The sequence below is a fragment of the Anas platyrhynchos genome, chromosome 2 (assembly GCF_047663525.1).
Source record: "Anas platyrhynchos isolate ZD024472 breed Pekin duck chromosome 2, IASCAAS_PekinDuck_T2T, whole genome shotgun sequence".
NCBI lineage: Eukaryota > Metazoa > Chordata > Aves > Anseriformes > Anatidae > Anas > Anas platyrhynchos.
Window position 1 is genome coordinate 102,560,053 of NC_092588.1, and position 17,659 is coordinate 102,577,711.

A 17,659-nucleotide genomic window follows, 5' to 3' on the forward strand; every position below is an offset into this window, starting at 1 on the left:
ATGTGAATTGTACATCTGACCAACATACATTTACAAGTGCTACGACCATCACAGATCTCCACGGGCAACCCACTGCATTTATACAAGGATTAGGCCATGGTTCTCTGAAGTTAACAGCATCACTGGGATGTCCGAGACCCCACCAGTCACCCGAAGAGTTATTGAAGCTTCTGTTAAGGGCCACAACAGTAGAGTGCATGGCTGAAATAACTTCAATGCCATGAAGATTAAGCATGGATGAGACATTTAACAGATAGTTGAAGTTCACTTCAATTTCCATTTTAATCTATCTTAGATCCAGGTGTTGAGAATCTCTTAACATTTTTCCTAAACAACACAGACAACAAAACCTTCAATTTTTATCCTGGTAGCTTCATTACCATATCTATCCTCTGCTAATTCTTCCTGTAATTTACTGCATCCTCTCATCCTCTTGCCTGCCTAAAGTCATGGCACACTCCTTTCCAGACCATACACAGTTTGTAAGATCTGCATTATCTCTCCATTCCCTTTGTATCTTTTCACCAGTTTCAGTCCTGCACAGCATTAAGGGCAAATGTTTTCCCTCCACATCCACAGTTGTTGCCTAACTTGGCATATAATACAGACCTAACCTAACACTTAAAAACCTCCGTTGCCTTTGTGCTACAAAACTGAGGTGTGATACTGACTTTCTCACAGCATTTTCAGACTCTTTCTCCATGCTGAACATTACACTTTAAATACTTTATTTGACATATATTTAAGAGTTATCATAATTCCAGGTAAAAGAAAGAAAGAAATGTACTGTAGTTGTATACAACTGTGGTGAACAAGCACTCAATTTTTGTATTTTTAAACTAATTTCAATAAATTTCTCCTTTCTTTAAAACCATGGGTCACCAGGCTTCTTAGAAGGCAAAGAATCAGTTAGTTGCTTAGGGATTTGTACAACATTTACAGTTAGAGATTAGTTGAGTTAAGAAAGCGGGAAAAAGTGCCTGTATGTCCAACCTCAAAGCTTTATCTGACTACATGCTAAAGCAAAAGCAACATACTGCTATGCTTGAGTGGTCTGTGTTCATAACAGCTCACTGCACTGGGACATGATATATGAATTTCCTAGAAACCTCACAGACTGAGAACAAATCTAGCTGTAAGCTCTGTTATGTGATATGAGAGGATTTTCTTTTGCTCAGTCATCTATGAAAGACTGTCATAGGTATAGTCATTTTTCCTTCTGCATTTCTAACCTACATATCTAACTCATTAAAAAAGGCAGGAGGGAACAAACATCCATCTTCTAATGTCTCCTGTGAACTGTTCTTTGCTATGACAATCAAAGCAGAACTTCTGTAGAGAGAAAACTCATTGTATTGCATAGCACAACACTCACTGCCCATGCATGGGGCAAAAAGCTGAATGATGTAGATTTCTAATAGTTGCCTGCCACACTATGACTAGCTTTTCTTTTCTTTTTCTCCATGGATATATTCTTTATTACAAATAATCAACTATTGTTACAATTGGTGTTTATTTACATTTATTTACATTTAGCCAAGGTAAATGATGTCATCCTCAGATTAAGCTGTGAGAATTTCTTCATGCTTCTTAAGAACTGATATTAATTAACTTATAAATGTCCATCTTCTTCCCAATATCTTCTAAGGAATTTAGGATGAATATTTGACTACAGTAAAAAAAACAAAACAAAACAAAACAGGCTTTTGTGATTTTCTGAGAAGAATAAGCATTTTCAGTTAACACCTCCATCATCTCTGAAGGTCACTCCTAATCAAGTCACAATCACCAAGAAGTGGGACAAAAAGTCCCAGATGACAGGTCACTGGAGATGGAAACCTGTAAAACTGAATACAATTCTCAACATGCTATTTACTCCCTGGGTAGCTAGGCAAATCATTTTACTTCCTTCTGCCTTTGTCTCTCTCTCTCTCTCTGTCTGCAATATAAGAAAAATATACCTTGAGACCTAGCTAAAGAGTGTGACATGAGATGTAGTCTGAGATTCACTAATGTACGACCAGGGACTATATGAAAAACTAGGTATGTTATTATTCCTCCTCTTACAGATTCTTCCAAGAAATAACTATTTCCACCAAGGACTTTGTGTGTCAGCTGCCCTTCATGATCAAAAATGTTGAGAATATACAACCCAATTAAACTGATTTTAGATATATAGTCTGTTTGCTGAATGAAAGAAATCATGCCACTGCAGTATCACACTCCAGTAGAAAACTGTACAGACTGGCGTAAAGGAGGTCTAAACACTAGTCTTCATTTCAGATTTACTTCACCTCTGTCTCCCCCTCTCCAAGATGACCATTAAGCTGGAATTATCAAAACTATCAGTTAAGAGAAAGCATCTGGAGGTAGGCCCTAATTGACTCGTCATTGGATTTTTACTCCTCAGAAGGGAAAATATGTCCAGCTCTAAGACAGGGCCCTCAAAATATACCTGCATTTCCAGAATCCCGTGGAGAAACACTGACAAACTGTAAAAAGAGAAGATCTTGTTCTCACTCCCCAAAATGAAAGCAAAGTTTGCATGGGAACAGCTAGATTCAGGCTCTGGGCAGGGGATGCCTCTGGGCTTCCAGGAGGAAACGCCAGCACAGTGTCAGTTTCACTTAACTGCATCGTTTGTCTCTGTCTCAAAAACTCAGCCTCCTACTATCTTTCAAGATGAGAGATGTTAACATTATTATGCAGAGGTTTCCAAGTGCTACAGAAATAAGCAATTACATTTGCTTCATTATCTGAAGACTCTGGCTTTGGTTGATGCTTGTGAGCGTTGCTGTCCTTGCCACAAAAGAGCATAAATTAGGAGAAGGAACATCCAAGCTGCACATTTGGATTGCATTACCAATCCCAGTCAGCACACCATAGTGTTGACAGTCATCTGACCATTTAGTGCCTTTTAACAGACTACACTAAATACCTAAAACTTATTCACTTTCCCAGGTGACTTGAAATTAAAAAAAAAAAAAAAAGTATTTTAGTACTTTATCTCCTTCAAGTTTTCTAAGGATGCATTTGTCAGTTCAGTGTACTTCCATACTAGAAGAACTTTAAAACTCGCTACACTGTTGTTAGAAAACCTGTTGTTTAAATCTACAGCTTCAAAACACCTCTCCAAGGAGACAAAGAACATTTAATACAATAATCTGGAACAAGATTTAAGTACATAAGAAAAAAAAGAAAGAACACTTTAATGAAGGATGTTACTATTCATAAAACACAATGGATATTACATATTTCCCTGACATTTCTGCAGCATCACTGATTACTTGTGAGCACGGAAGAAAGGAGATCCATGAGTCAGACACATGAAAGACCAAGAAGTGACACAGCCTGAATGGCATTATTAATTTAGCTGATAACATTGAGCTTACAGAAAATTGGTAAAATATGTGTACAAGAGATGATGAGATAGCTCCTTTAACTGCACAGGCCCTGAAACACACTTTCATTTCTTACATATATCATGTGGCACAACGCAGTAGCTGGATTTGTTTATGATAGCTCAGGCTGCTCCTCAAGAGCTCTGTATGTGGCCATGCACCTTGCAAAATGGGACTACACCAGGCTCCCCACACTTCCTATGGGGTTTTAGAAACCAGTGAGCATGGGTGGGTGAAGGTTGTGTGCAATACTTTGCATACTTAGAACACACGGAAATAACTCCTGAAAGCACAGGAGGGTCTGAGACTTCATGTAGACAAATATGGCACCTAGCAGACCTACCGAGTAACATTACTAGCCAAAAGGTATACACTTGCATACCAGTAAAACCTCCCTGATGGCTAAATCACCTTTGGATATCTGTGATTTCTTATGGTATACACAAAAGTAACATCTAGATTTCAGGACAGTGTTAACTGCTTTGAAGTCCTGTGGTGGTCTTAACCTGCTGGGAAGCTGAACTCCACCATAGCTGCTCTCTCACTCCTCCTCAAAGGGAAAGGGGGTGGAGGGGGGAAATATGATGGAAAGGGCTCAAGGGTTGAGATAAGGACAGGGAGATCAATCAACAACTATTGTCACTAGAGCAGTGAGAACTAAAAACAAACTAAAAACACCTTTCCCCCATCCACATGCTTCTACCTCCTCCCCTCAAGCAGTGCAGGGGAACGGGGACTGGGGGCTGCAGTCAGTCCCTGATGCTTCATCTTCGACACTCCCTCACGGTCACTCTCTGCTCCTGCTCCCCGTGGGGTCCCTCCCACAGGATGCCGTCCTTCCCAAACTGAACTTGTGGGGGCTGCCCACAGACAGCAGCTCTTCAAGCACTGCTCCCACATGGCTCCGTCCCACGGGGTCCATCCATCCCCAAGGAGCAAACTGCTCCAGCACGGGTCCCCCATGGGCGGCAGCTCTAGCATGGAGTCTGCTCCTGTGTGGGCTCTCATTATGAAGATGTCTGTCCTCACAAACTACTGCTATGATATTGAGGCCCTGCTTCCCAGGATGTGGCCGAACTTGGCTCATTCATGGGAAGTAGAGAATATTTTTTCCCCCCTCTTTGCTTCTGTGTGGCCTTTGCTTGTTTTTCCATCTTTTGTTTGCTTTTAATTAAATTATCCTTATCTCAACCTGTAAGCCTTTTTCTTTCCATCATACTTTCTTCTCACCCTCTTCTTTTGTGGAGCTGGAAGTAGAGAGTGGTTATGGTGGAGTTGAGCTGCCCAGCAGGATAAAACCACAGCAAGTTTCCACTGGTATCTTGGGTACATTGAATACCCTATCAGTTTTATTCCCAGTTCCCAGGCTCCTCTAACAGAAAGGAGACAGGCAGCTCCTCCTTAAAGATATTCACCAAGCTCTCAGCTAACGAGACTCAGCCTGTGGCACCACTGCCACAGAAAACTAATTCTAGATCTTCAGCTGCTCTCACCTCACTCTGAAGTACCTCTGCCAGCTGAGGAAAAAACTACTGGCAATTACAAAAAGGAATCTCTTTTACCAGAGAGGCTTCTTCTTTTCCCTGCCCCAAAAGCAATGCGATAGCTGAGAAAGGAGTGAACAAGGTGACCTCATTATTAAGAGCCTAAGGAGAGATACCTGCTGTAATACAGCTTTTAGATGCATGTATCTAAAAATCTTTAAGTTGCTATAAGGTAGGAAGACCTCAGCCTCCTAAAGCAAGGGCACATTTCATTGCCAACACCGTGGTTACTAGCAGAGAATTCTGCATGCTAATTATTATTCAATCTGATAATTTTTTCTTTGATCAGAATAAAAGGATTCCCCTCTGGGTGTAGCTTCTTCTCCCTCAGGTACCTGACACTGCTGAAACTGAAGGACATAATTCAATTAACAATGGATGGGAACTTTTAATGAAAATTAACCATTCAGAAACAGATGTTGATGGTACAGAAATCCAGATACTCCCTATGAAGCATCACTGGCTGTCATGTGGATGGGAAAACACAGACAACTTAGAATTATACAGCAGATGAGATACTATACTTACATCTGTGGACCACAATTCAACAAACTGCTTAAGCACACGCTTAGATTTCAGTAATCTGTTTTGCCATATGCTTAAATTTATTCTGTACATTTAGCATTACTAAGTATAAAGTGTATACTAGAAGTATACACTTTAATACTAGTATATCTTCCCAGATTGCTAATTCACCTTTGGATATCTGTGACTTCTTAACGGTACAGACAAAAGAGAAACCTAGATTTCAGGGTATAGTTAATCAAAAGTGGAAGAGGACTACATTTGTGAACCAGACTCCATCACCAAGGCTGGAACTAATGCTAACCATTTGCAAACCAGCACTGATGAAAGGCTGGGTACAGACCTCCACAGCTTCTGTGACTCGTAGTTCAAAATGACTAACATGAACGCCAAGCTTCAAGTTTTAAAAGCAGGAAATAAAAGAACAGTTGGAAAAACAATGCCTACATAAAGTTTTATGCTGCAACTTTTTAAAGTTTTAGGTTCACATTTTTGTTGGCAATACAATTGGAAATATAAAATTAACACAGTGAGCTCCATTTCTAATTGTCCCCCTCTTCCCATTATTCTCTTTTGGAAAGCTGTTGCAGAATCTCATTAAACCAATGATTAGAGACTTTTCTTCTAATTTCCCATGGAAATTTATCCATTACTGGTTTAAACTAATTTGCTCTTGTTCTAGTATTGGCCTTGCACTTAAACAGACTGTTTATCTCCCTGGCATTTACTCCTTCAGTGTATTTACAGACAGCAATCATTTCTCCTTTTGGCACTTGTTCTGAGAGGTTACACAAGAGACTAAAATAAATCTCCCCTTGTATGGTAATGAAAACATGAACTGAGATTGGAGGGGACAGAACTAGTATTTCTGAATGTGGCTACACAGTGTTCTGTATCAGGAGATTCCAGATGCTTCTCAATAGATTCTTGTACAATGGCACCAATGCCCCTTTTCGATATAACTGCATCTCTGCAGCTATTTCAGAATCACTTACATTGTAAGGGGTCTTGGGAGATCATTCAGTGCAGCCTTCCAATCAGCTTTTGAACACTTCCAGGGCTTGAGACTCTCTGGACACCCAATTCCTTAACTATCTTCATACTTAATTATCTTCATAGGAGAAAATTTTCCTTATAGCAACATAGAATCAACCCTGTTTCAGTTTAGGACCACTGTCTTTCTGCTGGGTACCTTAGGAAAGAGCCTGGGATTCATCTTCTTGCTAACCTCTGCAAGTTTTGGAAGGCTGCTATTAACACTGCCCAAAGCCTTCTATTCTCCGGGCTTTACTAGCCCAGAATCCTCAGCCTTGCACGGTACTCATCACTCCCAGCCCTCAGCCATCTCGGTGGCCCTCCACTGAACTCACTGCTTTGACATTCACAGAGCTGTCTCCCCCAGGACCCCTTCTACTGCGAACTGCTCACTCCCCTAAAGGGCCACCACACATTTCTTCTTCTTTGCCTGTGTTTCTTGAAGAGCTGTTACCTCCTTATCACAGATCTCCAGGCATATGAGCGATTCTACCACTTCACAGTTTTTCCAATGATTTCCCAGTTCTGTGTCCATAGATGGAGCTCTAGCTCCTCCTGTTCGTTTCCTAGGCTACATGCATTTGTGCATAGACACTTGAGAGGGGTTTCCTTTTGCCTTTTTTCATCTTTCCTGAGGACTCTCTCACTTCACTCCTCTGTCCCTTGTAGTTATCAGCCATAACCCTTACTCCTCACTTAACTCTAAGCTGTCATCACCATGCCCTGATACAGCCCAGTTTAAAACCCTCCTCACCAGGTTGGCTAGCCTCTTGGCATAGTTGTTTTTCCTTCAATTTGTCAAACGGATGCGGTCTCTTTCTCTAGCAGTCATTATGCCTCAGAGGAACCTGTGATCATAAAAGCCAAAGCACTTCTTGGGACACCAGCCCCATAGCAAGCTGTTAACTCACAAGTTGTGTCTGTACAGAATCACAGAATCATCTAGGTTGGAAGAGACCTCCAAGATCACTGAGTCCAACCTCTGACCTAACAGTAACAAGTCCTCCACTAAACCCTATCACTAAGCTCTACATCTAAACGTCTTTTAAAGACCTCCAGGGATGGTGACTCCACCACTTCCCTGGGCAGCCTGTTCCAGTGTCTAACAACCCTTTCGGTAAAGAAGTTCTTCCTAACATCTAACCTAAAACTCCCCTGGCGCAACTTAAGCCCATTCCCCCTCGTCCTGTCACCAGGCACGTGGGAGAACAGACCAACCCCCACCTTGCTACAGCCTCCTTTAAGGTACCTGTAGAGAGCAATAAGGTCACCCCTGAGCCTTCTCTTCTCCAGTCTGAACAAGCCCAGCTCCCTCAGCCGCTCCTCGTAGGACTTGTTCTCCAGGCCCCTCACCAGCTTTGTTGCCCTTCTCTGAACTCTCCTGTCATCCAAAGGAAATTAAGGAACATCTCTGCTTTTGTCCCCTTAGTAGTCTAAGTTAATTTATTTCAGATTTCCCTTGGCAGTAGCACTGGTGTCCATGCAGATGAATAGCAAGGAGAAACAGTTCAAGGACAGATGAAGTTCAGCATTCTCTCTGCAACATCTCTTGCCAAGCAACACAGCTCCTATGACAGCATGTCTGATCAGCACAGATGGGTGCCTCTGTCTCCTGAGGAAAGACATCTCCAACCACTGTTATCTGCTGCTTCTTCCTGCTGCTAATCACAGAATCATATAATCATTTAGCTTGGAAGAGACCTTCAAGATCATTAAGCCTAACCATCAACCTGCCCTACTGAGTCCCAACACAGAACCACGTCCCTTAGTGCCACATCCACACATCTCTTAAATACCTCCAGGGATGGGGACTCCACCACTTCTCTGGGCAGCCTGTTCCAACATTTGACCCTCTCCATGAATAAGTTCTTCCTATGTCCAAAAAAACCCTCCTCTGGTACAACTTCAGACCATTTCCTCATATCTTATCTAATTGTGAGATGGCTTTCCCTCAAGGACTCTGTTGCCTTTCATTGATAATGACCTAGAAAAGGGCAACTGTACAAAGTTGGCCGAGTCAACCACTTGCCTCTGAGCCTGTGCCACAAAAAAGGCATCAAGGGTGTTAGTAATGGGAGACTTTTTCTGAGAGGCACTGAAGCACCCATTTGCCATCCAGAGAATCTCTCCAGAGAGGTTTGCTTCCTCTCCAGGGCCCACATTCATGATATCACGAAGAGGCTACTACCCATTCCTACTCTTTTATGTAGGGTCAAATGAGGCTGCAACAAAGAGACTCCAAAATATCAAAAAGGACTTTATGTCCCTTGGAAAGATGTTGAAGGGACTGTGAGAGCAAGTAGTGTTTTCCTCTATCCTCCCAGTTGGTGACTGGATGAAGGAGATGAATAGACCAAGTGGACAACTGTCTGCATGGCTTGTGAAGGTGAAGTCCCCTCTGACTGGAAAAAGGGAAACATCACTCCCATTTTAAAAAAAGGAGGACTTGGGGAACTATAGACCACCTCTGTGCCTAGGAAGATCATAGAACAGATCCTCCTGGAAGCAATGTCAAGGCAGATGCAGGATGAGGAGGTGCTCCGGGACAGCCAGCATGGCTTCACCAAGGGCAAATCATGCCTGACCAGTCTGGTGGCCTTCTGTTGATGGAGTGACTGCACCAGTTGACAAGGAAAGACTGACTGATGTCTACCAGGACTTCTGTAAGGCCTTTGACACAGTCCCACATGACATCCTGATCTCCAAATTGGAGAGAGATCGATCTGAAGGGTGGGCCATTCAGTGGGTAAGAAATTGGCTTGAAGGTTGCACCTAGAGAGGTGTGGTCAATGGCTCTAAGGCCAGGTGGAGGCTTGTGACAAGTGGTGAAGTGGTGTCCCTCAGCGGTCTGTTTTGGTACCAACATTACTTAATATCTTCAACAGTGATGTAGTAAATGGGATCAATAGCATCCTCAGCAAGTCTGCAGATGACACTAAGCTGAGTTGTGCAATCAATACAGCAGAAGGAAGGGATGCCATCCGAAGGGACCTGAACTAACTAAAGAAGTGGGCCCATGTGAACATAATGAGGTTCAACAAGGCCAAGTGCAAGGTGCTGCACCTGGGTCAGAGCAATCCCAGACATGAGGACAGACTGGGAAAAGAACACACAGAGAGCAGCCCCACAGAGGGGGACTTGGGAATTCTAGTAGATGAAAAGCTTGACATGAGCCAGCAGTGTGTGCTTGCAACCCAGAAGGCCAACTGCTTCTTGGGCTGCATCAATAGAAGAGGAAGCAGCAGGTCAAGGGAGGTGATCGTGCTCCTCTGCTCTGCCCTCATGAGGCCCCACTAGGAGTGCTGCATCCAGGTCTGGGGCCCCCAACAAAGAAGGATGTGAAGCTGTTAGAGCAGCTCCAGGGGAGGGCCATGAAGATGATCAGCACCTCTCCTATGAAGAAAGGCTGGGAGAGCTGGGGCTGTTCAGCCTGGAGAAGAGAAGGCTCCAGGGATACCTAATTGCAGCTTCTCAACACTCAAAGGAAGCTTATAAAAAAGATGGAGAGTGACTTTTTGCTCTGGTAGATAATGACAGCACAAGAGGGAATGGTTTTAAACTAAAAGAAGGAAGATTTAGATTAGAGGTCACTCAGAGGGTGGTGAGGCACTGGCACAAGTTGCCCAGAGAAGTTATGGAAGCCCCATCCCGGGAGGTGTTCAAGGCCAGGGCAACCTGTTCTAGTGGTGGCATCCCTGCTCATGGCAGCGAACTAGAGGTCTAGTTGGGACTAGATGATCTTTAAGGCCCCTTTTATCCCAAGCCATTCTATGATTCCATGATTGGCTCTTAGAGCACATTACCAATTCTATAAATTTAGATTTCAGGGTGGAGAAGTATTTTCAATTGCACTTAACTTTAGGGTGGCAGAAACATTGCATTCTTAAAAGACATTGAAGAATGCAGTCCCTGATAACTGTCTCTTTTTGGGATGTCATGCTAACAGCAGACAATGTGTTCTGAAGTAATGTAACCAGTTGTTACCAACATGCAGAAAATTCAGATTGCCAAGTAAATAACCTCCTATGGCAAGGAAATGACTTCCTATGAATAGCTGTAGCTAAATCTTGTTACTATAGTACAGCATTTTCCCCAAGACCTCAGGTTTTACAAAATATAATCCTTCTTTTGCACTGATCTTTTTTTTTTTTTTTAATTTTAAAAACGTTTTAGAAACTGATTTTAAACACTAAGTGTAAACAATGAGTTTAAATATTTTTAAACAAAAACTGTAATTTGATACAGTTAACACCACTGCCACAGCAGAAACAGAATTAGGAGTCATTCTGCTGACAGGGATTGGAAAAGCCAAAGCAATTTTACAGACAACATATTTTCAAATATAACTATGAGGCCAGACTATGGATGCTCACCTTTTTCAACTTCAATTAAATCCAGTATTCAGACATGAGCAGAAAGAAACATTTTAAAGTTTTCTTCTGGAAGGATCCATCAGTCCTTCAAGTGTGGACAACCATTAAGTATTTAGCATTCTGATTGCTCTGTTTTTGTAGCAGATAATGATTTGTCACCTATTATCACTTCAATTTTTACTGTCATTTACATTCAGTCTAGGAACAGTAATATTGATTTTGCCTGCTACATTTTTTTAAGAGCATGCAATAAAATATTTTCCAGACATTCATACTCTTTCCAGAAGAGGCTGTGCCTTCAGATTACAGACTTTTGATACCTGCTTGTTTCCATATGAACCTTCTGTAATGATAAGGAGTGAAAAAAATCAAATACTCCCAAATTGGCACTGAAGTATTTTAAATACCTGAAGAGGAAAGCACTCACTACAAAACTTTGGTGGGATTCATCTCAAGCATGCCAGTAACATGATGTGATAGAGGCTGTGTTACTTAGTGGGTACCACAGCATCCTGGGACTTGAAACATTTGGGCTGCATTCCACCACAATAAAGCCAAACAGAATTATAACTCAGCAATAATTTGTGGGACACAGGCATGTTGCAGCAGACATCGCCTCAATAGTTTCCAATACTACACAGATGAGTCCACATTGATTATAATACAACTGAAGAATCAAGAGAAAATACTACGAGACCCAAGAGGACGAGATGAAGCCAGTATGACAAAAGGGCATTGATGAACTAATACTTCATAGCAGTAGTAGTACACCAGAAGATTACATAAATTGTGACTGTTGGAAGGAGATGAACCCTGGGAGAAAATCTTCAGGAAACGGTGGCTGCTGAAGTTAAAACAAGAATGTTTTCTGCAGAATTAAACTAAATCATGATGCACTAAGAAAAGACATTTGATGGGATCCAAGAGTCAAGAAAAATGAAAGAAAAAGATCAGAAGGAGAAAATAAGACTTGCTCTGCGATGGTTAATTAGTAAAGGGGCTGACCTCTGATCCGGCAAGTCACAGAATGTGTTAATAATTAACCCTTTAAATTTCTTTAATCCTTTATGTCTGATTGGTTCCCTTAAACATCCAAAATATTGTGTTATCCCCTGTGGGTGTCAGGTGGGAGACATATTTTAAACCACAACAAAATAATCATAAAAATAAAACAAAATAAATCAAAAATACCAATCTATCAGACCTCCATACAGACAAGCATTAGTTTTGTTTTTTTTTTAAAGTTAAAACAAAACAAAACAAAAAACGTTAGATAACTTATCTGAATTACGTTCAAAGTATTTAGAGTTTAGGGATATGGTTTAGTGGAGGGCTGTTAGTGTTAGGTCAGAGGTTGGACTCGATGATCTTGAGGTCTCTTCCAACCTAGAAATTCTGTGATTTCTGTGAAATCTGCTCATGAGATTTGGAATCAATATTGATTATCTTTTAGATACTAGTTTCCGTTTGTTGTCAAAAATCTATTCATGAAAAGCTTAGAAATTCTTTAGCTCGCCACAAAATCCTGGTATAGGACTGAAGTCCTGGTCGAGAAAAAAAAAACAACAAACACGAACAAAACTAAAATGAACAAAATGTGCATACACTCCACATTTGTCTATTTACTTACAGGACAATGATTAAATGCACACACAGCATGTGAAAAAAATGCTGTGGTCTTCCTCAGTGTACTGTTATCACCAAAACAGAATAAAGTTTTACCAACTTCTCATTGTTCTCAGTTAAGCATGAACTACATACGGATAAACAAATGTCCAAGACAACGTTAGCTATTTTGCTTCAAGTCACTTGATATCATGTAACTGATTAAGCAGAAGATCTGTTTAAAAGAATAATGGTAATAATGGTATCAAAGAATGGTAAAAAGAATAACTACTACTACATCACACACAAACAAATAAAAGCATCAGAGCACTGCAGAAAAAAATATAAAGGTGGAAATGAAGTATTAAAACTTCAAAGGAAATGCAAGGAATTTACAAGTTTGGGAAAAATCCCAGCTCTGAGAAAATTAGCTTTGTAACAGAAAGCTTTCCTTGTTTTCATCAAACAAGACAATAGGTACTATCATAATAACAAGATTATATTACAACAGCTAGAGGACACAACAGAGAGCAGAAACAACCTCAGAACAACTTTAATTAAGTTCAAGATTCTCCTAGATGATCATGCATCAACTGCTGTAGGAATGAAAAATCTGGACAATGACTAAAAAATCTTGAGAGTAGAACTGTTGAAACTTATCAAACACCAGATTCAGAATTCAGAAATAAATTGCATGATTCCAGAATCTAGAAGTACATGAGTAGACTAGTTAGATTACTGTTCCTTATATCATCTTTTTTGATATAGGAACCATTAAGATGTGAATCTAGAAATAGCCATGTGATTAACATATCCTGCCATAGAGTATTACTTAGTTCTGAAGTTATAAATAGGTAAAAATCTCATTTAGTAAAAGTTATTTTTTACTTGGCAATGATGGCTTGTTATTTTCCTTTCCTCACTGAAAGAGATGATTTTTTTAAGTGGTTACCTGCAAGCTAACAAACTGACTCATAAATTTGTTGCAATGTCTGTCTGTCTAAGGAAGAGCTGTAGACAAAATATTTAAATATTTTCCATATGTCTTCATTATACAGAAGTAGTCCATAGGTATTAGATGTCATCCTGTGCAAACAGGTCTACAAAAAATCTACATTTCTCTAAATGCTTCACAAACTTGATGCAAACTGCACTTTTAACTGGCACTAAATAAACTTGAAAGGATATGATTGTTGCAGAAGCTAGTTATGATTTCTAAGTAAATATATATATTTTTCTACATTTCATACTACACTTTTACTGATGCTGAGCTATAAAGAATTTAGCTGCTAAGAGAAGATCCTCCTAAAATTTTCCTTTGGTAGCAGTGAGAAACAAAATAGGAAGTAAAATCTTTGCAAGTTTAGGAAGTGACTGACAAAAAATTAATTACGTTTGGATCACTGATGTCCGGCAAAACACAGAAATCATGTGGTAAACTTGAAGCAACAGCACTTGATAGCCATACAATACCATGAAATAAACTGAAGTAATTCAGACTCATTTTTGAAGTTTCCACAATACTCAAGGAACTAGTTATGATATTCAAGGAACTGCCAAAGGAAACTCAGAAGCTGAATGTATACACCCTGAATTTCCCATTACATTTGACTCTCCAAGCATGGATACAAAGAAAAGCAAAGAACACTGATGTAGAAAACTGCAGCAGTACACTACAGCAGAGTAAGTTGTCAGTCTTGTACCTCCCTCAGCTTGTATCTATCACAGTGCCTGCAGCTAGGAGCAGAACTCTACACCTGGTCACTCTGCATCTGTAAGGTGGTCCAGGTGCTATTCTCTGGACCTCAAGCCAATGGGCACAGCATGGCTCACATGCATATTATGGTTGTTCTCTCTTGCCCCCAAACGAGGTGGTACTGTCCAAAATGCTTAGTAGGCACTTACAAATCTATGGTAGTCCCAGACTCTGCCCAGGCACTGTCTGTGAGAATGATAGCTGGCTCCCACTAACACTGTGCTTGGGACCATGCTAACTAATTAGCTGCACAGCCTACTGTATGCCAATGCCTATGTTAATTAAAGGTCTTACTAATACTGTTGTTACTATTACAGTAATACTGTGTTCCACTTCAGTGCAGAGCTGAGAATATAAGGGTGTTTTGTCAAAAACTACATGAGCCTCACAGTGCTCATTCAGAGAAAGACATGGGTCTTATCCAATTTACAAACTATGTGACTGTGAGATCAAAAGACCATACAATTGCTTTCTCGCCAATGAAATGACGGTAAAGAATAGCCAAGGCAGCAAGGAAGCCAAGAAGTAAAAGACAGCCAAGAATGAGGAATGAGACTTCTGATTCTTATTGCTCATATTTGCTGGACTACTACCTATGATGTTAAATTACTCATCGCTCTCCCAGGGAAGGAAGACATGCACTCACAAGAAAAGCTGCGTCTGAGAAAAAAGGGTTATCAAAGCATTCATACACTCATTCAGAAGAGCCAGCTAATTGACAAAAGTATGTGTCTGTAACGCATTTTCATGTGTAGCTAGCAGATCTTCTCCCTTACATGCCACTTCAAGAATTCTGCATGGGGAACACTGAGCTGCTCAGTATAATGTAAAAGACAGGCCTCATTAACTCTTGGACATCTTCTCATTTCTTGGTCATAAATCCTATTACCTTGTATTACAAACTGCCATAAAACTCACAGAAAAAAGATAATTTATGCTCAGTGTACAGAAGCTAATGTTTCTGTACTCCTGAGAAGCACACTACCAGAAAATGAGAAAGTATGTATGTGAAACCTTAAGCCATTCGTACTGAGCATGGCTAGCATGATAAACATGACTCTAAGGGCCTAATGCTCTTCAGCCAGGGTATATTCTAATGGTGATTGATATTACTAAAATTTCAAGCATAAAATGTATGGACTGTTACATAAAATATCCTGCTCATAGAAGTGATTACTCCTTATTAAGAATTCATGTTTCCTTCCCCTATACGATCCTTCCCCTCCACTATAGAAAGAAATGAGGTGACTATTCAGTGCAGAGAAACTCCCCCCCGGCCCTCACCTCCCCACTTCCCCCCCCTACCCCCCCCCCCCTTTTTAAAATTTCAATCATCACATTAGACAGTGTTTTAGAGGAAGCATCACCTCCTGGAATTCTTGCATAGTCTCCCTATTTCTGACTCCAGAGTGTTCTTCCTTGCAGCTTTCTTTGCTTTCCATGCCACGCTTCCCAATATGCTTAAAAAACTTGCACTGTCTACCTATAACCCAAGAGACTCCTGCATAGAAATATGATTACCCTTACATTTAGTACATGGATAATATTATTGATTAACAAAAAAAGGGCTTTATTGACCTGGTCCTCCTTGCTTGGTAGTCTGCAGTGGATTCAAAGTCCGGCATTGTCCTTGCTGTCTTTCTCTTTCATCCTGAAGACTTCCACCAAGACTCCAACCATGTTTCCTACAACACTGTATACCTTTACAGGTGTATTAAATATAGATGTATTTTTTTTTCTGTGCCCTTCTATATCAACATTCCAGTAATGATATAGAGTAGTTCTGGAGATAGGGCTTAGATATAGAGGGCAAACCTTTTAAGGTCATTAATCTTAATGCTGACATTAACACAAAATTGCTTTTCACTGTTGGTTTAAACTTGTCGCTGTCAGTATCTTCAGTCAACTGTCATGGTACCTCCAGATAACAGTATTAATCTGTATAGTTTAGATAAAAATCAAGTGAGTAGTTTACACATAGGGACAAACAGGAATCCTTAGCTTGGAAGTACTCTTTTTTTCCTATGGAGTAACTCACTGAGTCATCCCCTTAGTTTCCGTATTAGTAGCTAAATATTCAGCAGCTTGATTTGCTATTCCTCTTTGTATCCCTCCTAGGGCTGTTTTGGGATTACCAGTTTCACTGCTCTATCTAAGTATTTTAGCCTTTGCCTAGGTGCATATGATATAGAACCAATACTAATCTCCCGCTATAGTGAGCTGAGGGCTAATGTTATTCCGAAGCAAAAATATGGTTATATTTTGCTCATATATCTTATCCAAAGAATCCAATAAAGATCAGATTCTTCTTACCCAAGAGAGAAGGATTTCAGCTCTACATTTTATAGGAAAAGCAAGATGCTCTTAACTTTATCATTTGCATTAGCATTCGGATCTCAAAACTTTGCTTCATTTGTTGCACAGTTTCCATACTTGCATTCCAAAAGTCAGTTGGTCTCCCACTGTGTACAACTCCCTCCTACCTTGATTTTAAAATTACAAACAAGGGAAAGGAAAGAGAGAGAATGCCACGACTGTGGATGTTTACAAGAGAAAAATACCATGTTGAACTTCATAGGAAAAAAAAGAGTACTTCCAAGCTAAGGATTCCTGTTTGTCCCTATGTGTAAACTACTCACTTAATTTTTATCTAAACTATACAGGATTAATACTGTTATCTGGAGGTACCATGACAGTTGACTGAAGATACTGACAGCGACAAGTTTAAACCAACAGTGAAAAGCAATTTTGTGTTAAAGTCAGCATTAAGATTGCTTAAAAGGCCTGCCCTCTATATCTGCCCTTTATTCCTGAATGCTAGAAACAGCCTGAAGTCAGTTACCAGCAATGCAGATTGACAGCCAGGGATGGTAGAAAATAATACGCTGTGGAACTATCCCCACCAACAAAAAAGTTAAATGCTTCTCATACAGCACGATAAAAACAGAACATAAAAAGTTGCCAGCAAACCCAAACAGTTAGAAACCTCTAATTTCTATTTAAATACAGAGATTAGTGGATTTTTTTCAAATTGCAAAGGGGTTGATTATTCATTGAAGACTCTTCTGAAAGCAACCTTATGCATGACTAGGAAAACTTTCTCTAGGGAACCTGCTTTGGCAGGGGGGTTGGACCCGATGATCTCTTGAGGTCCCTTCCAACCCCTACAATTCTGTGATTCTGTGACATTTCGAAGTCACTTATGGAAAAGATGAATTAAAAGAATTAGTAGTCTTTCCAGTCCGAGTAAGCATTTTGTAAGCTAAATTTGGAATTCTCCATCTTATTTCAACTCTTCTACATGTTCTTAGAAGTATCCTAATATTAATCAACTGTGGCCAGTGAAGTGCTGCACCCATAGACCAACCATATGTGAGTTACTCCTCACTTCCAGATTTTAACCAGTTATTCTTCAGCCTT

General features: G+C 40.3%; 1 protein-coding gene across 8 annotated transcripts in view; it reads right to left on the reverse strand.

Moving 5' to 3' along the window:
- Positions 1-17,659, reverse strand: part of TPK1 (thiamin pyrophosphokinase 1) — a 317,983-nt gene that overhangs the window by 90,390 nt on the left and 209,934 nt on the right. The window lies entirely within an intron of this gene.